We start from the raw sequence: 27,102 nt of genomic DNA, 5'->3' as shown, positions 1-27,102 counted from the left end.
TATTCATTTGACAGAGGTCACAAGTAGGCAGAAAGGCAGGCAGAGAGAGAGGAGGAAGCAGGCTCCCTGCTGAGCAGAGAGCCGGATGTGGGACTCAATCCCAGGACCCTGGGATCATGACCTGAGCCGAAGGCAGAGGCTTTAACCCACTGAGCCACCCAGGCGCCCCAGCTCCCCCCCTTTTAAAGACATGATAGTTTTCTACTATTCCCTTAATAAATTCTGACAAACTTGGTGACTTTAAAATAACTCCTACATTTATTATCTCATAGTTTCTGTGGGTTGGAAGTCTGGGCATAGAGTGGCTCTGCTGGTTCCTTTGTTCCAGGTCTCACAGTACTGAAACCATCCTGTTGTTAAGGACTTCCTTCCTTTCTGGAGGCTCTGGGGAAGAATCCTTTCCAAGTTCACCCAGGTTGTTGGCAGAATTCAGTTCCCTGAAGTTATAGGGCTAAGGTCCTTATTCCCTTGTTAGCTATGAGCAAGGCTACCCCTTGCACCTACTCTCAGGGAGTAGCCCGACATCTCAGGCAGACATGTAGCCCTTACATCTCTGAACTGGCAAGGACACAATGAACTCTTCTCATCCTTGGAATCCTCTGAGTGCCTTTCTACCAAATCTCTTCTGCCAAATCTGAGTTTCTCTTGTAAGGATTCATGGGATCACACTGGAGAAACCTGGATAATCCAACCTACTCTATTTCATGGTCGGCTAACAGCACTACCTATATTGGTCTGACTAAATAAAGAGGAGACAGGAATCTTGGAGGAACATTTTTAGAATTCTGCCTACTACACAGCTCCCTCCTTGTCTGTCTGCTAGGCTCCTACAAGTCTTTAAGATTCTCCTTAGAAAAAACTTTGGGAAAACTTTCTTGACATGTACCAGGAAAAGTAAGGAGTTTCTTCTATAATACAACTTAAAATCCACAAATTAGAATGATAATTTTTATGGCCTGACATTTTAAAATTCCATGAGCTTAATTTTTAAATGAACCACTGCTGTATAAACACTATACTAAATATTTATTAGCTGATGTGTTAAAATAAAAATATTCCTTGATGGTAAAGTTCAGGACAAAGCACTTCTCCTTTTCTTGGTTAGCATACATGAATGAATATAATGTTCTCCCCTCCACATTTTTGAAAAAGGAAATAGTAGTGTTAAGTTTTTGGAACTGTGTTCTCATAATTCCTATACATATTGCTATCTATTTACCATATCATATTAAAACTGTTAAATTTTATCTCCTCCTTTAGATTTTAAGCTCTTCAACATATTCTTCATCCTTACATTCTTAGACATGTTCAATAAAGTTTGTTAAATAAGTGGACAAATGAATGTAAACTGTACTCTCTGGTCTGAATCATATATTCAAGAGTTTGTAAGACTTACTTAAGTACCAATACTTGTGAAAATGATTTATTTTAACATTTTATATTGTACTTTATGAAAACTGAAATGCAATTTAAGAAACAAAATTAGCCCAATTTCTTTAGAATGTTTTATTTCTTTTTCAATTCATATTACTTGTAAATTAGAACCTGATACCTACCTTATTTCAAAGAACATAAAAACATGATTATTGTATGATTGTCTGCTGTGGTATCACTTGATCAGAATTTTATTATTCTCTTTGAATCTTAGATTTCGTGGCTAACTTTTTTAAAAGTAAACTTTAGTTTTTAAAATGGTTTTAAGACCATAATACATTATATGTTAAAAAGAAAAAAAAAAAAGAATGGTTTTAGGACCTACAGAGAAACTGGGAAGATAGTTCAGAGTGTTTCTATATCCCCACCAAGCAGTACTCCCTATTAGTAACATACCACATTAGAATAGTACATTTGTAGGGTGCCTGGGTGGCTCAGTCAGGTTAAGTGTCTGACTCTTGATCTCAGGGTCATGAGGTCAAGCCCCGAGTTGGGCTCCATGCTGGGTGTAGAGCCTACTTAAAGCAAAAAAAGAACAGTACATCTGTTACAATTAATGAAACAGTATTTATACATTATCATTAACTAAAGTATATACTTTAGTCAGATTTCCTGAGTTTTTACCTCAGGTCCTTTTTTCATTCCGGAATCCCATCCAAAACACCACGCTCTATTCAGCCATGATGTCTCCTTAAGCTCTTCCTGGCTGTGACAGTTTCTCTGACTTTCCTTGTTTTAGATGACACTTCACAGTTTTTGGTTTTGTTTTCTAATGTCTGACCTTATTTATTTCTTCTTAGAAAATCTCATTTTTGACTGGACTTACTTAGAGGTAGAAGCCTTCAGAGAGGACAGCCTCCATCTCTTGGCCATCTGTTCCTGGCATTTTTCTTAGGCCTCCTTCATTCTCTTGGTGAAAGTTTAGCCTATTCTGCAGCTCTTCCTTATTTTTTTTTTAGTATACTATTTCTTCAGAACAATATGCTGACATTTGTGTTGCAGGATATGTGGAGTAACAAGACACTGAATCTTGGGTGCTTCGGTTCTAGGTTTCTTTCCTTCTTTGTTAGGGACTTTCTCACAACATACTGGTAGATAATCTTCTTTACAAAAGTTTGCAGACTCTGCTAGCTCTTTTGGGCCTGAGGTGACAAGGTACAGTAGTATCAGTGAGTCCAGAAATATCCTTCTCCCTTTTAAAATGACCAAGCTGAGAACACTGAGACTTGCATCCACAGTGCAACCCCGAACAGATTTGTGGCTTTCTTTTTTTTTTTTTTTTTAAGATTTTATTTATTTATTTGACAGACAGAGATCACAAGTAGGCAGAGAGGCAGGCAGAGAGGAGGAAGCAGGCTCCCCGCTGAGCAGAGAGCCCGATGTGGGGCTCGATCCCAGGACCCTGAGATCATGACCCGAGCCAAAGGCAGCAGCTTAACCCACTGAGCCACCCAGGCGCCCCTGTGGCTTTCTTTCTCTATCCTCCCTGATCTGTAGCAGAAATTCCCCTCACTCAGCAGTGGTGGACACGGTCATGGGTCAAGACATCCTGCTTCATGTGGAAGCCTTGTTTGTCATTGCCACCAGTTATGTGAACCACATAACCCTTCCAATTCTTCACTCAGAGGAACAGTGGCAACTTCTGTGGCCATATGCTTCTCATAAGAGGTATGAAATTTGTATTCAATATCCACTTCAGTAAGTTTCTGGGAGCCAGTGGCTTCATTCTAAAGCAGCCTACCACCTCTGAGGTGCCATGAAAAAGAGGACATTGGCAGTTTAAAGAGTACTGGTCAGCTATTTTATAGGATGTCCCTCAAATGCAATTTGTTTGATGTTTTTCTAAGGATTAGGCTCAGGGGAGGAAGATCATAGAGGTAAGATGCCATTTTTATCACATCATATCAAGTTACGTACTATCAACATGACTTTTCATTATTGATGTTCACCTTGATCACCTGGCTGAGATAGTGCTTGTTGCGTTTCTCTACTGTAAAGTTCCTCTTCTTCTTTCCTTTTCCATACTATAATTTTTAAAAGAAAATCACTATACCCAGCCCACACTTAAAAAGGAAAAGCTGGGGTGGAGAATTTACATAAATTATTTGGAATTCTTCTGTCAGGAAGATTCGATTCTCTTCCCCAATTACTATGTTACTTAACAATTTATTTAAATCATTATGGGCTTATGGATATTTATTTTGTATTTGGGGTCATAATCCAATATACTTTTATCTTGTTTTGCTCAAATCATTCCATTTTTAACATCTGGGAACTCTTTCATTTGGCTCCTCTGTCTCTATGACATACCCCTATCTACGTATTGTTTTTGTATTTAGCACTTCCTTACTTTCCAGCACTGTAATATGCTCTAGGTTCATCTTATATATTTCCTGCCCCCTTCTAGAATCAACCATTCTCCAAGGATTCCTCGATCCTTTAAATGGAGAATGGATTTAGAAACCAAGGTCTGGGTTCCAGGTGTGCTCATTTCTACTGAGGTATCACTGCTTCTAGGCCTTAGAGGTTAATTTATTTTTACTTTCTACTTAAAGATTCAGAAATAAAGGAAGGTTGCTAATACTAGCTTATAAACAAATTTTTAAACCTCTTTATAACAATATTTTGTAAGGTATTTTCGGCTTCTAAAAAAATATGTTTAGTAGTTGCCTCATATTATGACTTTGCCTTTCCCTTCCACTCTACCAGCCTACCTCTATACCTTAACTCTCAACCTAGAAGGGCAATGGGAGATACAGTTTTCAGCATTTTTGTTTAGATCTTTGGGAAACATATGCCAAGTATATTTTTAGAGATTTATTGTCTGCTGATTTTTTAAGTTCTGTGTACAAATGTAGTTGCAAAATAGGTACAACTCTCAAACACAAAAAACTTTACCCTACACTGCACACATGTGGTAAGTTAAGACTCCATGTATCTCATCCATCCCAGATAAAGGAGACAAGAACTAAGTATGTATTTCTGTGGAATTCTTGTATTTTTTAGAATTTTTAAAATTTTTGATGGTTTGAAATCTTTCAAATACTAAAAATTTATGTTTTATTAATAAGAGGTTATTTTAAAGAAAAAAAATTTCTATCCCTAGGAAGTCTTTTTTCACTATGTTCTTTCAGAGCACTCAAAGTAAATATTACTTGGGCAGTTATTCACTTTACCTCATTCTCTTGCCTGTCTTACATAAGGATCATTTATGCAATGTATTTCTGGGAAAGCATATTAATGTTATTATTTGATGCTGCATGTTTACAGTATAAAACAAATCTTCCCTACTGCTAAAAACTTAGTCTCTGCTAAAATGGCAATAAGAGAGCTACCCTTTGCCTTCAGGAACAAAAGAAAGGCACCTGCCATTAAAATATTTATAGCTGACAAGTAGTTTTCAGCTGTAAGAAATGAAAGACCAGTGCAGTAAAGAGAAAACTATACTCCACAAGACCAGTATAGTAATAGCAGCTATGACTGGTGAGATTCCCCCAAAAGATGTGGGGTTGGAAAGCTTGGCTGCTCATATCCAATTTCTCACAAACTCTACAATTCAAGTTGTCTCAATTAAAAAGCTTTATAGAAGATCTTAGAGTAGTTTCCACTCCCATCTCTCTCTCTCTTTTTTTAATATTTTATTTATTTGACACAGAGAAAGAGCACAAGCAGGCAGAGTGGCAGGCAGAGGGAGAGGGAGAAGCAGGCTCCCCACCGAGCAGAGAACCTGATGTGAGGCTTGATCCCATGACCAAGATTATGACCTGAGCAGAAGGCAGATGCTTAAACCACTGCGCCATCCAGGCACTCCTCCCATATCTTTTTTTTTTTTTTTTAAAGAAGTTTTCCCATTACATTACAAATATTTTTGCAAAGACATTTATCAACTTGACAAATTTCATGTTACCTTACTTTACTTACTTTACTTTTGGCTAAATTCACAATGTGTACAGATTGCACTTTTATGCCATCCCTCTTCACAATTCATACCTCTATGCATTTTACATTGTCACTTTGTGAATATAAAATGTACTGTGGAACTCTGTTTATAAACAGAATTGTGTTTGTTTATTTAGATATAAACTATGAACTTAAGTGGGAATTCAAAATTAAGTAAAAAGCTAATAAAATTAAAGAATTATTTAAAATTTAGGGGGTTTGAGAATTGTTTAAGGGTAATGTAGAAACAATGAGGCTTTACTATTTTTTTACTTTTTATTTTTAAAAGATTTTATTTATTTATTTGACAGACAGAGATTACAAGTAGGCAGAGAGGCAGGCAGAGAGAGAGGGAGAAGCAGGCTCTTGTTTCCGCTGAGCAGACAAGATGCGGGGCTTGATCCTAGGACCCTGAGATCATGACCTGAGCCGACAGCAGAGGCTTTAACCCACTGAGCCACCCAGGCATCCTGAGGCTTTACTTTTTTAAAAAATATTTTATTTATTTATTTGACAGAGAGAGAGATCACAAGTAGGTAGAGAGGCAGGCAGAGAGAGAGAGAGGAGGAAGCAGGCTCCCCGCTGAGCAGAGAGCCCGATGCGGGACTCGATCCCAGGATCCTGAGATCATGACCTGAGCCGAAGGCAGCGGCTTAACCCACTGAGCCACCCAGGCGCCCCGAGGCTTTACTTTTTAAACATATATACTGAAATATTTTTTCATTTTTTAAAATTATCATATACTGTATTATTTGTTTCAGGGGTACAGGTCTGTGATTCATCAGTCTTACAGAATTCACAGAGCTCCCCATAGCACATATCCTCCCCAATGTCCATCACCCCGCCACCCTATCCCTGCCCCCCAACCCCAGCAACCCTCAGTTTGTTTCCTGAGATTGAGTCTCTTATGGTTTGTCTCCTTCTCTGATTTTGACGTTTCATTTTCCCTCCCTTCCCCTATGATCCTCCATCTTGTTTCTCAAATTCCTCATATCAGTGAGATCATATGATAATTGTCTTTCTCTGATTGACTTATTTCGCTTAGCATAATACCCTCTAGTTCCAACCATGTCGTACGTAGCATATGGCAAGATTTTGGTTTTTCTGATGGCTAAATAATATTGCATTGTGTATGTGTATATGTGTGTGTGTGTCCACACACCTCACATCTTCTTTTTTTTTTTTTTTTAAAGATTTTATTTATTTATTTGACAGAGAGAGATCACAAGTAGACAGAGAGGCAGGCAGAGAGAGAGGGAAGCAGGCTCCCTGCTGAGCAGAGAGCCCGATGCGGGACTCGATCCCAGGACCCTGAGATCATGACCTGAGCCGAAGGCAGAGGCTTAACCCACTGAGCCACCCAGGCGCCCTCACATCTTCTTTATCCATTCATCTGCTGATGGACATCTAGGCTCTTTCCACAGTTTGGCTATTGTGGGCATTACGTAACGCTATTAACATTGGGGTTCAAGTACCCTCTGGGATCACTACTACATCTATATTTTTGGGAATAATGAAATATTTTAAATAAAATCATATGATATCTGGGATTTGCTTAAAAATAATACTGGGGTAGGGAGTAGAAGAAACAATGAACTAATAATTTTTGAAGCAGGATACTACTACTCTAGCTACCTCTGTATGTGTTCAAAATTCTCCATGTAAGAAGTTTTTTTTTAAAGTCACTATTGCCAGAAGAAAAGAGGTTATTAAGTTTAGTAAGTGTAAGCATAGCTTCAGAGGACAGAAGTAAATGTTTCAATGTGTCTCTCTAAAAGACAATGGCTTGCTCCCCTCCTTTTATAAGACAACCATAATACCATTATGATACCTAAAAAATAATTTCCTAATATCATTCAACCATTATTCAAATTTCCAATTATCTCATAACTGTCATTATTTTCTTTAACAGTTTGTATGAGGACCCAACTGAAATCCATAAACTGTAATTTGTTAATATGTCTTTCATATCTCTTTCAATCTTAGGGCATCCCCTCCGTGTCTCTTTTTCTCCACCTTGGGGTTTCTTTGCTGAAGTACTTGACAGAGTTTCCCACAGTTTGGACTTTGCTGATTGCATCCCAATACTATGGTTTAACATGCTCTGTCTTCTAACTGGTAATAAAGACTTGCACTGTACAAAAAAGTGGCCACTAAAGTGTTTATTTAAATTTTAATTTTAATTACTTAAAAAGAAATAAAATTTAAAATTCAGCTCTCAGCTGCATACCACACACTTCTAGAGGCTATCATACTGGACAGGGGAGTATAGACATTTCCATGACCACAGAAACTTCTATTGGATAGTACTAATCTAGAAGCTTGACCAAATTCAGGTTTAACTTTTTTTGCCAAGACTACTTGGCAAAGGGTGTGGCTGTATACTTCCATCAGAAAGCATATAATGTCTAGCATTCTATTTTATTACCCAGGAGTTCATTCGTATAGGAAGACCAGATAAATGTTTAATTCTTTTCCTACATGTCAATGACCTTCATGTTTAAATCTTTTAAAAAAAGATTTCATATATTTGAAAGAGATTTTATATATTTTATAAAATTTTATAATTTTATTTTAAATTTTTAAATTTTATTAAAATTTTGTAATAAATCATTTTATAAAATGATTTTATATATTTGAAAGAGAGAGAGAAAGACAAAGAGACCACATGTGGTGGGGAGGGGCAGAGGGAGAGCGAGAAGCAGACTCCCTGCTGAGCAGGGAGCCCGATCTGGGGCTTAATACCAGGACCCAAGTATCATGACCAGAGCCAAAGGCAGACATGCTTAACCAACAGAGCCACACAGGTGCCCCAACTTTCAAATATAATTTAAAAAGTTAAACACCGTTTCAGCTCTCACTCTACTTGGGCTTTCTAGAGCATGTGACACTTGAATCTCCTTGCTCCCTATATTCTGTGATAGTTAATCATTATTGCAAGAGTCTTTTGCTCTAGTATGTATTTATCTTATTCCTTTGTTGGACAAATATATTCCAAGATGGTTACTTGGGTAGGTCCACAAACTAAGATCATACCCTTTAAGTAAAGGGTTTTTTCTCACTTGAAGGAGGTGGACACTGCCATTATTAAACAGCTTGGGAAAAAATACCTCATGACATGAAAAGAAACCATGGAAGATCAAACTTAGACAGGTATGAAGAAGAAACTCTTCTCTCTTATTCCCTTGAACCTAGAGTATAAAGCAGTTCAGATGTGCCTAACGACTCTCCTCACTTTTGGGGAAAAAGGAAATTTCTGCCATGTGGAAGCAAATCTTTACTTCAGCAAGGAGGCAGCCCTAGAAAAGAACGTAATTCTGTAAAGGGCCCCAAAGGGTCAACTGATTCTATAATAAGTGAGAGCAGTCACACAGATATTTTCCTAACCTGGTTATGTTATTTTCCATTTATGATTTTCTTCTATCATCTCTTAAGTATTTTGGGAGAGACCAGTGCAGTAAAGAGAAAACTATACTCCACAAGACCAGTATAGTAATAGCAGCAATGACTGGTGAGATTCCCCAAAAGATTTGGGGTTGGAAAGTTCAGCTGCTCATATCCAAGGTCGTATTCTCTCTTCTCTACCAATTCTTATGGACTGGGCAGTTACTAAGGGAACATACTATCAGTTACCTCCATGGGTTTCTCTTCTGCTGTTCCCCATACCATGTTTTCCACCAGGTTCTATCTTTGCTCATTTTTTCTTCCTCTACATACTATTCTCTACAGCTCATACTACCACCTATATTAAATGACTTCCAAATATGTATCTCTAGTCTAATCATCCAGGTCAACATTTTCAAGTGCCTATAGGAAATCTTTACCACAAGCTGTTAAAATTCAATGTATTCTAACTTGCACTCCTTATATGTCTCCCAGACTATCTCTTCTTCCTCCATTCCTTCTGTCAATTAATGATGATTCAGAGTACCTGGGTGGCTCAGTCATTTGTGTGTCTGACTTTGGCTTGGGTCGTGATCTCGGGGTCCTCGGATCAAGCCCTGCATCAGGCTCCCTGCTCAATGGGGAGTCTGCTTCTCCCTGTCCTTCTACACTCCCCAACTTATGCATGCTCTTTCTCAAATAAATAAAATCTTTTTAAAAAATTGATACCAAGGGGCGCCTGGGTGGCTCAGTGGGTTAAGCCTCTGCCTTCGGCTCGGGTCATGATCTCAGGGTCCTGGGATCGGGCCCCGTGTTGGGCTCTCTGCTCGGCAGGGAGCCTGCTTCCTCCCCTCTCTGCCTGATGCTCTGCCTACTTGTAATCTCTCTCTTAAAAAAATAAAATCTTAAAAAAAAAAAAAATTTGATACCAAGACTCACCAAAGTCAAAACCTGGGACTGACTCCTTCTCTCTAAAAAAGGCTGCAGAAAATAAAATGGAATGAAAGAAATTCCTTTTAGTGTACAAAGTGTTTTCTGTAATAAAGAGGCTTCAATATCCTCATAACATGGAGAATCTTCAGCTGTTCTGTTTCTGAACATAAATATAGGATATAAATATTTAGTTTATAAAATATAAACCAAGCTACATGTGACCTTCAGTAAACTGCTTAGTCTGTTTTCTGGGAAGGAGAATGGCAATGATAAGTGAAGTTATGTTATGAAAACAGTAACTATCATAAAGATTCTTTTTTAAGTAAGAAAATAATTTTGAAAAAAAGAAAATAATTTTGAGCATAGTTTATAGTGTTCTATTGGTTTCGGGTATACAACATATTGATTGGACAACTTCATATGCTATCCTATGCTCAGCAAGTGTAGCCACCATCATCACCACGTAACACTATTACAGTATCACTGACTGTATTCCCTATGTGCCTTTTATTCCTGTGATTTATTCATTCCATAATTGGAAGGTTGCGTCTCCCAATACCCTTCATCCCCATATCCTCTCACTCTGGAAACCATAACTCTGTTCTTTATATTTATAGGTCTGATTTTGCCTTTTGTTCACTTATTCATTTGTTTTTAGATTCCACATGAGTAAAATCATATGGCACCTGTCTTTCTCTGACTTATTTTATCTAACATAATACCCATAGGTCCATCCATATTGTTGTAAATGGCATATTCTCATTCTTTCTTATGGCTGTGCAATATTCCATCATATATACACCCCACATCTTCCTTATCCATTTGTCTATTGACAGATACCTAGGTTGCTTCCATTATCTTTGCTTCTTTAAGTAATGCTGCATAATATATATCTTTTTGAATTAGTGTTTTTGTTTTCCTTTGGTAAATACCTAGGGCGCTTGGGTGGCTCAGTTGGTTAAGTGTCCACCTTCGGCTCAGGTCATGATCCAGGGTCCTGGGATTGAGTCCTGTATCAGTTCTCTGCTCAGGGGGGAGCCTGCTTCTCCCTCTGCCCCCCACCCAAGTCATGCTCATGCTCTCTCACAAAATAAATAAAATAAAAATAAAAAAACAAACAAATGGTATTTCTATTTTTGAGTAAACTCCATACTGTTCTTTTTACAGTGGCTGTACCAATCATCAAGGCTATTTTCAAAATCCTCCTTCAAATATTAGGAAAAGTAAGCATGACAGCCGCATGCCTAACAGCATTCTAGACTTGCAGAGTTAGTTCTCCATTTGCTTGCATCAATTTTTCATTAAAAAAAAAAAAAAACAAAAACCCACCCAAACCCTTTAGTAAAATGAATCTATTACTAAGTACTGATTTCAAGTTGGAAGAAACACCTTACATTTACTAATGTAAAATGATGTAAGCAGCATTTCCAACAAATATTGTAAAAGCCAAGAAAAAATTTTTGTATGTGTGTCTGTGTGTTTCTGAATAAAAGGTAACCCTGAATAAAAGAAGATCCACACATCATTATCTAAAGTCCACAATTTATACTAGGGCTCACTCTTGGTGATATACATTCTCAGGGTTTTAACAAATTTGCAATGACAGATATCTATTTTTATAGTATTGTACAGAAGAATTTCTCTGTCCTAAAAATCCTCTGCGCTCTGCCTATTCATCCCTTTCTCCCTGCAGCCTGAGACAACCACCTACCTTCTGCTGTCTCCATCCCTCTTTTTTTTTTTTTAAGACGCCTGGGTGGCGCAGTTGGTTGGACGACTGCCTTCGGCTCAGGGCGTGATCCTGGAGTCCCGGGATCGAGTCCCGCATCAGGCTCCCAGCTCCATGGGGAGTCTGCTTTGCTCTCTGACCTTCTCCTCGCTCATGCTCTCTCTCACTGTCTCTCTCTCTCAAATAAATAAATAAAATCTTTAAAAAAAAAAAAAGATTTTATTTATTTATTCGACAGAGAGAGAGAGATCACAAGTAGGCAGAGAGAGAGAGGAGGAAGCAGGCTCCCTGCTGAGCAGAGAGCCCGATGTGGGACTTGATCCTAGGACCCTGAGATCATGACCTGAGCCGAAGGCAGCGGCTTAACCCACTGAGCCGCCCAGGCGCCCTGTCTCCATCCTTCTGCCTTTTCCATAAAGTCATATAGTTGGAATCATATAATATATATATATAGCCTTTCCAGATTGGCTTCTTTCACTTAGTAATACGCATTTAAGGTTACTCCATGTCTTTTCATGTCTTGGTAGCTCATTTCTCTTTGACTGACTAGTAGTCCACTGTATGGCTATACCATATCTATTTATCCATTCACCTACTAAAGTCTACTTATCCATTCACTTACTAAACGGTATCTTGGTATATGTGCTGCCAAAGCGAGCACTAAAGGGTATCTTGGAAGCAACCCTTCTAGGCTTTCAAGTTTGGGCCATTATGAACAGAGCTGCTATAAATGTGAGGTTTTTATGTAGTATAGGTTTTCAACTCCTTTGGGTAATATCAAGAAGTATGATTTCTGTATCCTATGATTAAGTGTGTTTACTTCTATAAGAAGCTGTCAAACTGTTTTCCAAAGTGGTTGTATTCCCATTGGCAACAAATTAAATGTTTTCTTTTAACATGTGTTAATTTGGTTAGATATTATATTTATGTTGTCAGCCTGGACAACAACAGCTCTGTCATCATTATAGCTACTTTGTGAGTCATTTAACACAAGAATATATTGACTATAAAGGATTATGTATAATGAAATTACATATGTAACTAGACAAAAGTATACACTGCCTAGAGAAAACAAGATTCTCTCTAACATATAAACCAGTGAACTCTAACATTGAATCTTAACTATTATTTTGATGTCTCTGAGTAGCCAGGGATATGGACATCTTGGGGATGAACATGTTTACTTTCTTTCTGCTTTTAAGTAATGGCAGTAAAAAATGGTCTAATAAGAGTTTTTATAGACCAGAGAAGGAATCACTTCCAAAACCCTACCTGGTCACTTCTCTAGGTCAATGAGTAATAACCACTGACCCAGTGGCTTAAACCAGACAGCTGATTATCCTTGACTCCTCTTTCCCTCTTATTCTTCCATCTAATCCAATACTTCATCCTACCGATTTAACCTCCTATTTTTCTTAAAACTATCTCTTTCTACCCCCACTGCCACTGCTGTAGTCTGATCCAATTTCATCTCTCATCTGAATTATTACACGTCATCACTGTTCTAACTGCCCCCAAGCTTACTTCCCACCAACTCTTACTCCATAATGCTGCCAAGAAATCTTTCTAAATACAAATGTGATGTTGTTCTCCTTCAAAATTTTTCAAAATCTCAAATTCCTTAACATAGCTTCAAACTTTTTTGCAAACTGACTGCTTACGTCTTAACCCTTTCCACAGGATTTCCTATATCCTTTGTATTCTGCATTCCAACCATGCAGAAATTACTAGCTGCTCTCCATATGCACAGTATTCTCTCAAATTAGCTAACTTTTACTTACATTGTTCTGCCACAAATATTTCCTCCAGTATTGCCCCCACCAACCCACTCCTGCATCCCACCAATTCTTGGTCTCCCTTTAGTTCTAAGCTTATAGGCACTGTTTCTGGAAAAGCCTTTACCTCTATCTTTGATTATAAGAGCTGTATCCTGTTCACTACTTAGGGCCTACACAGTGTCTAATGTGATACAAATCCATGGACCATTTGCTAAGTAAATGAGTAATTAAGAGTATGGGCTAGCTGAATGAACATGGGAGGATACTGTGCTACTGACTTTGTGTGAAGATTTTTATCTTGTTTGCACAAATTCTAGAAGAATAGTTTTATCGTAAAGGTCATTTAGTAAGAATTTAAGATTTGTCATTATAATCGTACTGAAATTATAAATTCAAATTAATTATTATTACCAGGAGATAGTGGAGCAAGATGACCCTAAATTCACCTCATCCCACAGATACAACTAGATAACAATCATATCAGCATAAATAATCCAGAAAATGACCTGAACACTGCCTAACAGACTCCATAACTAAATGCAGAGAAGAGGCCACACTTAAAAGGGTAGGTAGGGTGGAAACAGTCCGTTGGGAGCTAAAGGGACCTGCAGGGCTAGTCGTGGTAGGGAGGGAGCTTAGGGCATGGAGAGGGGACAAAAACAGACCCTCATATAGGAAATCCTGTATGGGGAAAATAAACCCCATAAGGATTTGAAAATCAGAAGGGCTGAATGTTGGGTTCTTATAACCAGTGGGACTTAAAACCTGGAATTTAAAAAAAAAAAAAAATTGGCAGGTTCAGCTCTGGGAGAGCCTGGAGGGTGAAAGGATATTGAGTCCCAGCCTTAAGGACATAGCACAACAGCCCCTGAGGATATAGCACAGAAGCAGCAGTTTGAAAAATCCCTGAAGCGGGACGCCTGGGTGGCGCAGTTGGTTAAACGACTGCCTCTGGCTCAGGGCGTGATCCTGGAGTCCCGGGATGGAGTCCCACATCAGGCTCCCAGCTCCATGGGGAGTCTGCTTCGCTCTCTGACCTTCTCCTCGCTCATTCTCTCTCTCACTGTCTCTCTCTCAAATAAATAAAATAAAATCTTAAAAAAAAAAAAATTTAAAAAAAAAAAAAAAAAGAAAAATCCCTGAAGCATACAGAAGGAAGAGTAGTTTACTCATCTCAGAGGTGTCCTGGAGGGGCAGAGATCCTTGAGAGACTCCTCCAGGAACAGAGGAGCTGGCAGGTGCCATTTCTTGCCCACACTCCCCAATATAAACATATGGCCACAGGAACCAGCTCAGTGCTACTTATTACCTCACTTGCTTATACCAATCACCACTACCCTCCCCCACTACACCTTGTGGATCCTTCCCCTCTCCCCTAATACGTTCTTGGACAGAGCCCATACAGGGCCATACCACAGGCCTGGCAGTGTGCAGCAGGCCAGACGGGCCAGCCACACTCCAAAGTGACTCCTGCCCCAGTTGAGAGAAAAAGGTAACCATAAACAGTCAGACTACAGCTCTAGCAGTGGACGGGAGGCAGACATCTAGTCTGACTGTAGGTTCCACCCACGAACACAAGTTTTTCAGGGGACAAGACAGGGAAAGTGTCCTGCAGCTGATGCTACTGTCATCTCTGGCAAATTCAATTCAAACCATGGCAGTCCCAGACTTGCCCACTAGCAGCACAGAGACCAAACACTGCCTATAACAGACACAAAGAGGTAGAAAAAAATGAAGACACAGAGGAACATATCCCAAATGAAAGAACACAACAAAATCACAGCAAGAGAACTAAGCAAACAGAAAGATATAGTATGACTGATAGAGAATTTAAAGTAATGATCCTAAAGATACTCACTGGACTTGAGGAAAGAGTGAAGGACATGGTGAGAAATGTTAAAGGGGACTCTGAGTGGAAAAGGAAGAACAAAAGTAAAACAAGGAGGAAGCAAAAAGCAGTAAAAATCTAAAAATCAGTCAAGGGACTCACAAAATAAAGGATGTAAAATATACCTATGTACCTAAAATGTGGGAGAAGAGTAAATAGGTTTAAACTGAAGAGGCCATTAACTTAGTATGGACTGCTATATGCAGAAGATGTCATATGCATGTGCTATGGTGAATGCTGTGAATTGTGTTAAGACTGATGATTCACAGACCTGTATCCCTGAAACAAATAATATACTACATGTTAATAAAAAGGAAAAAAAAAGATGTCATACACAAACCTAATGCTAAACATAAATCAAAGACCATTAATAAATATACAAAAAAATGAAGAGAAAAATAAAGCAAAAATTAAAGAGAAAGGAATCCAAGTATATCACTATAGAGAGCCAACTAATCATGAAAGAAGAGAATAAGGGAAGACAGGTACAGGGAAGAACTACAAAAACAACCATAAAACAAGTAACAGAATGTCAATAAATATATACCTACCAGTAACTACTTTGAACATAATGGTCTAAATGGTCCAACCAAAGACACAGAATGACAAAGTGGATTAAAAAAAACAACCAAACAGGGGCACCTGGGTGGCTCAGCGGGTTAAAGCCCCTGCCTTCGGCTCAGGTCATGATCCCAGGGTCCTGGGATTAAGGCCCACATTGGGCCCTCTGAACGGCAGGGAGCCTGCTTCCTCCTCTCTCTCTGGCTGCCTCTCTGCCTACTTGTGATCTCTCTCTGTCAAATAAACAAATGAAATCTTTAAAAAACAAACAAACAAAAAATGAGAGCCATTTATATGCTGCCTACAAGAAACTCATTTCAGACCTGAAGACACATGGAGACTGAAAGTGAATGGATGGAGAAGCACTTATGAAAATGGAAGTAAAAAGAAAGCTGGGTAGCAATACTTAATTTAGACAAAACAGACTTTAAAACAAAACTGTAGCAAGAGACAAAGGAGGACACTATACAATCAAAAATGGAACAATCCAACAAGAAGATATAATTATCGTAAATATTTATGGCCCAATATGGGAGCACCCAAATACATAAAACAGTTAATAACAAACATAAGGGAAGTAATAAAAAGTAATATAATAATAGTAGGGGACTTTAACACCCTACTTACATCAATGGACAGATCATCCAAACAGAAAGTCAACAAGGAAACAAAGGCTTTGAATGACACACTGGACCAGATGGATTTAACATATATTATCAGAACATTCCACCCTAAAACAGCAGAATACACCTTCTTTTCAAGTGCACATGGAGCATTCTCCACAAGAGATCAAATATTAAGACACAAAACAAGTCTCAAAAATTCAAAATGACTGAAGTCATACCATGCATCTTTTCTGACTACAGCATCATGAAACCAGAAATCAACCACAAGAACTCTGGACAGAGCACAACTACATGGAAGTTAAATGACATGCTACTAAACAATAAATGGGTCAACTAGGAAATCAAAGGGGAAGTCAAAATTTGTATGGGGATAAATGAAAATGAAAACACAACAGTCCAAAATCTTTGAGACGTAGCAAAGGCTGTTCTAAAACAAAAGTTCATAGCAATATAGGCTTACTTCAAGAAGAAAGAAAAATCTTAAACAATGCAACCTTATACCTAAAGGAGCTAGTAAAACGAACAAACAAAATGCAAAACCAGTAGAGGGAAGGAAATAAAGAAAGATTAGAGCAGGAAAAAAAATGAAATAGAGGGACGCCTGGGTGGCGCAGTTGGTTGGACGACTGCCTTCGGCTCAGGGCGTGATCCTGGAGTCCCAGGATCGAGTCCCACATCAGGCTCCCAGCTCCATGTGGAGTCTGCTTCGCTCTCTGACCTTCTCCTCGCTCGTGCTCTCTCTCACTGTCTCTCTCTCTCTCAAATAAATAAATAAAATCTTTAAAAATAAAAAAAAAAATAAAAAAATAAAAATGAAATAGAAACTTAACAACAGAACAGGAGCTGGTTGTTTGAAAATGTCAACAAAATTGATAAATTGATACAGCTTTAGCCAGACACCCCCACCAAAAAAAAAAAAAAAAAAAAAAGAGAGAGAGAGAGGACTAAAAATAAAAAATGAAAGGGGTAATAACAACAAATACCAAAGGAATATAAATATAGAAGTGTATTATGAAAAACTACATGCCAACAAACTGGACAACTTAGAAGGAATGGATGAATTCTTAGAAACATATAACCAACCAAAACTGAAGCAGGAAGAGATTGGAAATTTGAACAGACACATTACCAGCAATGAAATTGAATCAGTAATCAAAGTGTCAACAAAAATGTCCAGTACCAAATGGCTTCACAGGCAAATTCTACCAAACATTTAAAGAATGTTCTTCTCAAACTACTCCAAAAAAACAAAAGAGGAAGGAAAACTTCTAAATTCAGCCTATATGGCCAGGATTATGCAAATACCAAAATTAGGTAAAGACACTAAAAAAAAAGAGAGAGAACTAAGGCCAATATCTCTGAGGAACACAAATGCAACAATTCTCAATATAGTATTAGCAAAATGAATCCAAAATACATTTAAGAAAATGATTAATCATGATCGAGTGGAATTTATTCTCAAGATACAAGAGTGGTTCAATATGCACAAATCAATCAATGTGATACATGGCATCAATAAGAGGATTAAAAACCAAATGGTCATTTCAGTAAATGCAGAAAAAGCATGTGACAAAGTATAACATCTACTCATGATAAAAACCCTCAACAAAGTAGGTTTAGAAGGATATACCTCCACACAATAAAGGCCATATATGAAAAACCCACAGCTAACATGAATGATGAAAAACTTTTTTCAATGGTGAAAAACTGAGAGCTTTTCCCCTAAGGTCAGGAACAAGACAAGGATGTCCACTTTCACCACTTTTATTCAACACAGTACTGGAAGTCTTAGCTATAGCAATTAGACAAGAAAAAGGAATAAAAGGCATCCAAATTGTTAAGAAGTCAAACTTTCACTGTTTGCAGATGACAAGATACTATATACAGAAAAGTCAAAAGACATCACCAAAAAACTACTAGAATTGATAAATGATTTTAGTAAGTTTGCAAGATACAAAACCAATGTACAGAAATCCACTGCATTTCCATACACTAACAATGAAACAGCAGAAAGAGAAGCTAAGAAAACAATCCCATTTACAATTGTACCAAAAATAATAAAAAACCTAGAAGTAAACTTAACTGAGGAGGGGAAAGACCTGTACTCTGAAATGTATAAAACTTTGATGAAAAAGATGACACAAACAAATAGAAAGATATCCTCATGGATTTGAAGAACAAATATTGTTATAATGTCCATATTAATCAAAGCAATACAGTGATTTAATGTAATCCCTATCAAAATACCAACAGCATTTCTCAGAGAACTAGAACAAATAATCCTGAGATTTTTAGGGAACCACGAAAGGCCCCATGCAGCCAAATCCATCTTGAAAAATAAAGGTGAAGAAATCACAATTCCTATTTCAAGTTATACTACAAAGCTGTAGTAATTACAATGATATGGTATCAGCATAAAACAGACACACAGGTAACAGAACAGGACAGAAAGCCCCAAAACAAAGCCAAGATTATATGGTCAATTAGTCTTTGACAAAGGAGGCAAAAAATAATGCAATGGGAGAAGACTGTCTTTTCAACAAATGATGTAGGGAAAACTGGACAGCCACACGCAAAAGAATGAAACTGGACCACTTCCTTACACCAAACATAAAAATTAACTCAGAATGGATTAGGACCTAAATGTGAGGCCTGAAACCATAAAAATCCTAGAACAGAGCAGACAGTAATTTCTCTGACATCACCCATAACAGTATTTTTCTAGAAATGTCTCTTAAGGCAAGAGAAACAAAAGCAAAAATAAACTCTTGGGATTGCATCAAAATAAAAAGTTTCTGCACAGCAAAAGAAATAATCACCAAAACTAGAAGACAACCTAATGAATGGGAGAAGATACTTGCAAATGACGTATGTGCTAAGGGGCTAGTCTCCAAAGTATATAAAGAACTTATACAACTCACCACCAAAAAAAAAAAATCCTATTTTAAAAGGGTACAAGACATGAACAGACATTTCTCTGAAGACAACAGACAGATGTCCAACAGACAAATGGACAGATACTCAGTATCACTCATCATCAGGGAAATGCCAATCAAAAGTACAATGAGATACACCTGTCAGAATGGCTAAGATCAAACACAAAAGCAACAATAAGTGTTGACAAGGATGTGGAGAAAAAGGAACCCTCATACAATATTGGTAGGAATGCAAAATGCAGTGCAGCCACTGTGGAAAACAGGAGGTTCCTCAAAATATTAAAAACAGAACTAACTTATGATGCACTGTTTGCACTACTGGATATTTACTCAAAGAATATAAAAACACTAATTCAAAAGGATATACACACCCCTATGTCTACTGCAGCAGTATTTACAACAGCTAAATTATGGAAGCAGCTCAAGTGTCTACCAACAGATGAATGGGTAAAGAAAATGAAATACACATACATACACAAACACACACTCACAATGGAATATTATTCAACAATAAAAAAGAATGAAATCTTGCTATTTGCAACAACATGGATGGAGCCAGACAGTATAATGCTAAGTAAAATGCATCAAAGAAGAAATATACCATATGACTTCACTGATAATATGGAATTTAATAAAGAAAACAAACAAACAATGGGGAGGAAAAAAAAGACAAACCAAAAAAAAAAAAAAAACCACTCTTAAATATGGAGAACAACAACAACACAGTAGAGAACAAAGTGATGGTCATCAGAGGAGAGGAGGGGGAATGGATGAAAAGTGAAGCAGGTTAAGAGTATACTTACCATGATGAGCACTGAGTAATAACTGAGTAATATAGAACTGCTGAATCACTATACTGTACACCTAAAACTAATATAACACTATAAATAAATTTTTTAAAGTTATTATTACTATTATTATAAAAATATGTTTGTTTGTTTGTTTTAAACAAATGATGTAAAAAGAGCTGAGAAATAACAGGAAAATTGCATTATGGACTTTGTGCCCCTGTAAGACCATTCCAGATACTTAGAATTCTGCAAACACACTTAAATGATAGATACATGTTACTGCTGTTAAGTTTGTTAAATTATACTTCTGTGAGCGAATATAGTAAGTTAAACTCTTTAGGGTAAGTTTTTTTTTTTTTTAAGATTTTATTTATTTATTTGACAGAGATCACAAGTAAGCAGAGAAGCAGGCAGAGGAGGAAGCAGGCTCCCTGCTGAGCAGAGAGCCTGATGCGGGGACCATGACCTGAGCCGAAGGCAGAGGCTTTAACCCACTGAGCCACCCAGGTGCCCCATAGAATGAGTTTTAAAGGCTTTTCTAGGGGCACCTGGGTGGCTCAGTGGGTTAAAGCCTCTGCTTTCGGCTTGGGTCATGATCCCAGGGTCCTGGGCTCAAGAGCCCCACATCGGGCTCTCTGCTCTGCGGGGAGCCTGCTTCCTCCTCTCTCTCTGCCTGCCTCTCTGCCTACTTGTGATCTCTGTCTGCCAAATAAATAAATAAAAAATCTTTAAAAAAAAAAAAAGGCTTTTCTATTTTGTATGAATGAATGAACAAGAACTCAACAAACCTGAACTTCAATTACATATAAATAATTAATGGCTGTAGTTTAGAAAAACCATGTTATATAGAAATACTTTTTGCACTGAGATTAAATTTATTCACTAGGAACACAATTTTATTGGAGGTGAACAGATTGTTCAAAATTCTATACTGCCAATCAACAAATATATTCAGTTCTTGCTATAAGGTTAACCAAGCATTCTAGGAATATAAAGAATTATTAATAATGGTTCTTCCCTCAATGCTTATAAGAAGAAATTCTTGGGAAGCCAACAATTCAAGCTGGTGAACACAATTACATCAAAGAGAGACTGTAATAGTATATTTTATAAGAACTTAAATACATGCATTAAAGCCACTCTTTCAGAAAAGTGTTTATATTTTTTCATGTAGATACAGGGTATGAAAACTAGGTATACAGATAAACCTTATTTCTTGTGTAATACTCCTGAACTTGCTCCTTTTGGTGTTAATGACTAAAATAAGTCATTTATTTACATTAAAATTTTTCTAGTGATGTACAACCTGTTTTCTGTATTAGTGTATCTCACACCTAAAAGAGGTTAACCCCAACCCAAGAGGAAGTTTTGTCCTGTTACTTATTTTTTACACTTCTCCCATTAATTTATTCGTTCATATGTATGATCTTAGCCACTTTTCAGTTCTTTTGTTGCATAAAAATATACTATTTTTGTGTTCCTTCAAGACTCTGATTAAAATAAGTGACTACCATTATCATTTGTCTGCTTAAGGGCTGGCTATCAATTTGTATATTATTTAAATTATCTCCTTTTTTTCTTGTGCTGCTCAGCTTTAAGGCCATTTTCCCTGTTTGTAATTAAAAATATATCTTAGGGCTGTCTGGGTGGCTCAGTCAGTTAAGAGTCTGCCTTTGTCTCAGGTCATGACTCCAGAGTCCTGGGATAGAGTCCCGCATCTGGTTCCCTGCTCACCATGGAGCCTGCTCCTCCTTCTGCCCCTCCCCCTGCTCCTGAGTGCTCTCTGTCTCAAAGAAATAAATAAAATCTTAAAAAATATATTTCAGTCATACAGAAAAGTACAACAGAAATAATGAATACCTGCATATAAGTATCTTCCACCCAAATTCAATTTATGATAACATGTTATATTTGCTTTATAATTTTTTAAAACAGAAATAAAACTTTAGAGATATAACAAAAATTCTCTTTGTACCCTTCAATGAACCCTTTAGGCTTGATGCTCAGAACATCAGCCCGTCCTCATCTCTGTCCATCCTATCTTTCAGAGCTCAGCTTAAATCCTACTTGTATAAACTATCCCACCATTGTCACAGTGACTCCTCTTTTCTCTAAACCCCAACCACTTTATATCTAATATAGGCAGGTCTTTATTTTTTCTGTAATAGGCCTGTGAGTTAGTTAACACCCTAACTACACTCTCTGTGTCCTGATTCGGTACTGTTTTTACTGCCTTGGTCTTGAGACATAAGGTAAAAACCATCTCAACTGAAGTGAAGGGCAGTGAAAAGTACAGTACCACGCTGAATGAAAAGTGCACAGTGGAAAAAAAGAAGGATCCCTCTCTAACTTTCCAAACTGCAGTTTAAGTTAATAGCCTTAGTTTCACTGATAGTTGTATTAGAGGTTGGTCTAGAAAAGAATTCATTCCCCACAGGAACATTGTTGTAAGTGTTGTAAGTGGTCAAAGTGATTAAGTCTATCTCCCTAGCCCTAAAACAGGGGTACTTCTAAGAACCCAGGACAGGGATCTGGGAGGGTCAGAGGGAGATCGAGGCACGGGTAAGAGTCGGGAAGTCTTGAATGCACAGCTGTGGAAGAGCTAGGAGGTGAAGCATAGAGGCCCCGGGAATCTGAGCAGACTGCAGAGCATCATCACATGGACTTTATCCTTCACAGCACTGGTTTCACTCTTTTTTCCTCTGTATTTGCCTTTTCTTTGCCTTTCCCCCTTCCTATACCTCGTCTTTTTTTTTTTTCCCCCAATTTATTTATTTTCAGAAAAACATTATTCATTATTTTTTCACCACACCCAGTGCTCCATGCAAGCTGTGCCCTCTATAATACCCACCAACTGGTACCCCAACCTCCCACCCCCCCGCCACTTCAAACCCCTCAGACTGTTTTTCAGAGTCCATAGTCTCTCATGGTTCACCTCCCCTTCCAATTTACCCAAATTCCCTACTACTCTCTAACGCCCCTTGTCCTCCATGCTATTGGTTATGCTCCACAAATGAGTGAAACCATATGATAATTGACTCTCTCTGCTTGACTGATTTCACTCAGCATAATATACCTCGTCTTCTTTAACCTCTGTTATTTGCTCTGCCCTGACAGGCTCCAAGGGGGCACTTCTTTCCACAACTCAGCCTTGCAAGAAGCCTAGGTTCCCAGTTGGCAGGCTCTGCAATGAGAGCCGTGCAGAGAGATGGACGGTAGGGAAAGAGAGCCTGGTAAACTAGAGCTTGAAAGTCAGAAACCTCTTGGGTCTGGTCTCTCTCCTTCCATGGTTCATCTTACCTCCCTGTCCAGACTGGAAGGGAAAGAGAGCCTGGTAAATTGAAGATTGAAAGTCAGAAACCTCTTGGGTTTGGTCTCTCTCCTTCCATGGTTCATCTTACCTCCCTGTCCAGACTGGAAGTCTCTCTACCAAAGATGGCTCTATAAACATATACATGCTAATTTAAATATTTTAGATAATAATACTGCATAAATGAATAATTCATAACATGCCAGACTTGAATAATCTTTAAGAGATTATGCAGTCCATCTACCCTCTCCCCCATTTAGAGCAAGCAAATCTTCCAAGCAGCTTTTAATAAAACTCTTAGTGCTGTATATTACCTTCTCTTCTCAAACACATTTTTAAAATCACCTCAATTCCATACTCACTGCATCATATTTAACTAGCATAGCTCGTTGTTTTTTGTTTTTTTTTTTTAAATCCCTTTGCTTCATGCTGTGCTAATTTAATCTCTTTTCGGTAAACAAGAAAATGGTCCGCATTTGACAGGCTCTAGCTGCAACAACTGCAGCTGGCCTGTGTGCAAACCAATTTTGTTCAGTCCTTATCCTGGCAGGGAGCCTTGCCCTAGAATTGTTTGGGGACTAATCAACATTAAACCTGTGTCAGAAAGGTTACTTAAAGAAGCCCTAGAGCAAGGCGGCAGTAACAAGACTGTAGGAAAGGGATGAGGACAAATGCAGCAACTGTGGAAAAATCTATGTGGAGAGTTCTGGTCATGACAGTAAAACTGGGACCCAACTTCCTTTCCATGCTTCTGTGGAAATGATGTGGAAATGACGTGGAAATGACGTGGAAAGAGAATACGAGGAGAAGAGAGATCCACCAAATTTGCTTGCTTGCTTGCTAGCTTTCTGGGATGACGGGTGCTTGGTGGCTAGCCAGGAAATGTTCCTTACTTCAGATGGTAGCAAATGGGAAAGAAAGAAATGCATCTTTTGTCACTCTTAGTTGAAAATACTGCATTGCTTTTCTTTGGGTATCTAGTGAGTTAAAAGGTGTGGTTTTCTACAGGATGAACCTGATGTGCAAGAAAAATAGGTTTGTGTTAGGAGATATACCTAATAAGATTCAGAGTAGACACAAACAAATCTAAATCTGACTAAAAAAATTTGTTAAGGAATAAATACATCAACATCAAATGATCAAATATTGGGAGTATTTTTTCAACTCACTTGTGGGATTCAGTCTTCACCTTTCAGAGAACCAGATTCATTCTGTACTACAACTTAAATGAGAATGAAGTGTACTCAGTCAGCCTTTCAATCCTGTTATCTACACACATATTTAATAGGCCACTGGGCTTTTCTAAATATTTACCACCAACTCTGTGGGGCTGATAAGGAGCCAAAAAAGGGTAGACCATTTTTAGGTTGCTTTTTGCTTGTCTCCTCATATAATTCTCATTAAACGACTGGAAAGTCAGTAACTGCAAGAGTTTTTTTAAAATAGCTTTGCGCAGTGGCAGTATCGTAGCCGATGAGGTTTGTCCGAGGCGCGATTATTGCTAATTGAAAATAGCTTTACTGAGATAGATTTCATATACCCTAACATTCACCCTCTTAAAGTACACAATTCAGTTTTTCTGCTCATAGATGTCACTGAGTAATTATTGTTAAAGACTCCCCTCCTGCCACTACCATCATGTCTAAGACAGAGTTTCCCAAAGAGTCAACAGCAACAGAAGCTCGTCATTGGAGGTTTGAGCTTTGAAACCCGCTAAGAGTCTGAGGATCCATTCTGAGCAATGGAGAATGCTCACGGACTGTGTGGTAATGAGAAATCCAAACACCAAGTGTTCCAGAGGGTTTAGGTTTGTCACATATCCCACTGTGGAGGAGGGGATGCAGCTATGAATGCAAGGCCACACAGGGTGGATGGAAGAGTTATGGAACTAACTCTCAGGAGAAGATTTTCAAAGACCTGATGCTCACGTAACCGAAAAAGTTTTTTGTTGTTGGCATTAAATAACATACTGAAGAATATTATCTAAGAGATCATTTTGAACATTAAGGGAACATTAAAGTGACTGAAACCATAACTGACTTATCGAGGCAGTGACAGGAAGAGAGGCCTTGCTTTTTGTTAACATCTCAGGACCATGACAAGACTGTCATTCAAAAATACCATTCTGTGAAATAAGGAAAGCCCCACTGAAGCAAGAGATGGCTAGGGCTTCATCCAGCCAACGAGGACCAAGTGGTTCTGGAAACTGGTGGTGGTCGTGGAGATAGTTTTGGTGGGAATGACAACTTTGGTCATGGAGGTATGGAACTTCAGTGGGTGAGGTGGCTTTGGTGGCAGCTGAGGTGATGGTGGATATCGTGGCAGTGAGGATGGTTATAATGGATTTGGTAATGATGGAAGCCATTTTGGAGGAAATAGAAGTTATGATGATTTTGGCAATTACAACAATCTTTATTTTTTTTAAATCTTTTTTAAAGATTTTATTTATTTATTTGACAGAGAGAGAGAGATCACAACTAGGTGGAGAGACAGGCAAAGAGAAAGGGGGAAGCAGGTTCCCTGCTGAGCAGAAAGGGTGATGCCAGGCTCAATCCCAGGACCCTGAGATCATGACCTGAGCCAAAGGGAGAGGCTTAACCCACTGAGCCACCCAGGTGCCCCAACAATCAATCTTTAAATTTTGGATCCATGAAAGGAGGAAATTTTGGAGGCAGAGCTCTGACCCCTATGGCGGTAGAGGCCAATACTTTGCCAAACCATGAAACCAAGGTCCCTATGGTGGTTCCAGCAGCAGCAGTAGCTACGGCAGTGGCAGAAGGTTTTAATTACTGCGGAAAGAGAGCTTAGCAGGAGAGGAGTGCCAGAGAAGTGACAGGGAAGCTATAGGTTACAAGAGATTTGTGAACTCAGCCAAAAATATTGGAGGCAGGGACTAGCTGCTACAAAGAAGACATGTTTTAGACAATACTCAGGTGCATGGGCAATAAACTCAAGGACTGTATTTGCGACTAACTGGGTAACAGGTTATTTTAGTTTCCATTCTATGGAAAGTGTAAGCATTCCAACAAAGGGTTTTAATGTAGATTAAAATTTAAAAATGAATATATTAAATATAAAATATATTTAAAATATATTTTAAAAATGTAGATTTTTTGCACTCATGCTCTTAACTGCTAAGTGTAATAGCATGATCACGGCAGTGAAAAAAATGTGTCTTTTTTAAAATGTGCTGTTTAAAGTTAGTCTACTCTGAAGCCATCTCAGTGAACTACCCCAACAGTGTGAAGTTAGAATTCCTTCAGGGGGATGTCAGGTTCCATTTGAAATTTATCTGCAACCTGCAGGGCAAAGAAATCACTGTCTTGATGTGGATGAACTGACAGTTACCGTGTTGTGACCTAGAGTTCACCATTAAAAGGGTCACACAAGCAAAATCATGTAGTTTATTTGGTTATTAACAGGACTGTTGCCACATCTTATGCAATATATCTAAATTGAATTATGGTATCAGATAAAATTAAAGATGGGATTAAAGCTTGTGTATCATCCGTTATCATGTGTAAAATAAATGATTTACTAACCTCTTAAAAAAAGACACACAACTCAGTGGTTTTTAGTAGGCACAGAGTTGTGTATCATCACTACCACGACATTTCACCACCCCAAAAAGAAATCCTGTGCCCATTAGTAGATAGTTTTGGATAAGGCAGCCATCCCTAATTGCTAGTAGTATTACCTGCACAAGCATTTCTTGACCTTTGTCAGCTGGAACACAGCAAACAAACAAACAAAAACCCTTTAAGAGTATTCAGATAACACATTAAAAGTCTCA

The 27,102-nt window shown here is 38.2% G+C and overlaps 1 protein-coding gene and 1 pseudogene across 4 annotated transcripts in view; one reads left to right on the top strand and one right to left on the bottom strand.

Moving 5' to 3' along the window:
* DENND5B (DENN domain containing 5B) overlaps positions 1-27,102 on the bottom strand; it is a 201,861-nt gene that overhangs the window by 131,264 nt on the left and 43,495 nt on the right. The gene's annotated exons all lie outside the window — the stretch shown is intronic.
* On the top strand, positions 24,754-24,953 carry LOC122892725 (annotated as a pseudogene).

Source organism: Neovison vison, chromosome 12 (genome assembly GCF_020171115.1).
Source record: "Neovison vison isolate M4711 chromosome 12, ASM_NN_V1, whole genome shotgun sequence".
In the NCBI taxonomy this organism is placed as follows: domain Eukaryota; kingdom Metazoa; phylum Chordata; class Mammalia; order Carnivora; family Mustelidae; genus Neogale; species Neogale vison.
Note: the sequence above shows the minus strand (reverse complement) of the source record. Positions and strands in the feature narration are given on the sequence as shown.